The following is a 1,095-nucleotide window of genomic DNA, read 5'->3' as shown; positions in this document are numbered from 1 at the left end:
ATTATCATCATAGGATGAATAGATAGAGAGATAGAGAGAGAGAGAAAGAAAGAGATAGAGAGAAAGAGAGAGGAAGAGAGAGATAAAGAGAGAGGAAAAACATTTCAATAGAAAGAAACGTCATCCGTACATGCAAAAGGTATATAAATAAATTTCAAGAAGCCAACCGCTAAGATGCAAAAAAACCTACCACACCAGAAATCACACGCACACACCCACACACTCAAACACGCATACACACACACGCACACACACACATAAACAAACAAAAAAACACACACAAAAACGCACACGTTCATGCATGTATACGATCGTAAAGAATCAGGATGGGAGAGAGAGAAAACATTGAAAAATAAATCCATCTAATATGCAGATGATAATAATAACAATAAAAATAATGAACAATAATAACAATGATAATAATAACATTAATAATAATAATAATAATAATAATAATAATAATAATAATAATAATAAACATCGTGTGACATGACATTTCAAAATACAATGTTTCTATATTTCTGAAAAATAATGACGACTTTGACTTTTAAATACCATCTCGAAAAAATAAAAATACAAACACACACACCTACACACACGCAAACACACACACACACAGACATACATACATACACACATACTTAGAAACACAAAAGCAAGCGTACATATATAATGACCACTGCCATAAGCGTTAATATCGTCAATATATCATCAACTCGTGCAAATAAACCAATTTCATTTCTCTTACTTTCTCTCAATCTTTTTCTCCCCCTCCATATTTCACTCACTCATTCATTCTTCATATTTTTAATTCTTTTACTCTACCCCAATTCCTTCTTTCCATCTTTCTCGTTTGATGTTTGATTTACATTTCGGTGAATTACAACAGAAGACAAACAAACACACACGTACACATACATACATACATTCATACATACATACACACACACACACACACACACACACACACACACACACACACACACACACACACACAAACAAAAGCATAAACAAACATCGTACAAATACACACACACACACGCACGCACGCACGCATGCAAACATTCAAAACTAATCAGAGAAGCATTCAAATAA

This window comes from Helobdella robusta (genome assembly GCF_000326865.2).
Source record: "Helobdella robusta unplaced genomic scaffold HELROscaffold_239, whole genome shotgun sequence".
NCBI lineage: Eukaryota > Metazoa > Annelida > Clitellata > Rhynchobdellida > Glossiphoniidae > Helobdella > Helobdella robusta.
The sequence above is the reverse complement of the archived record's forward strand: the minus strand, read 5'-3'. Positions refer to the sequence as shown.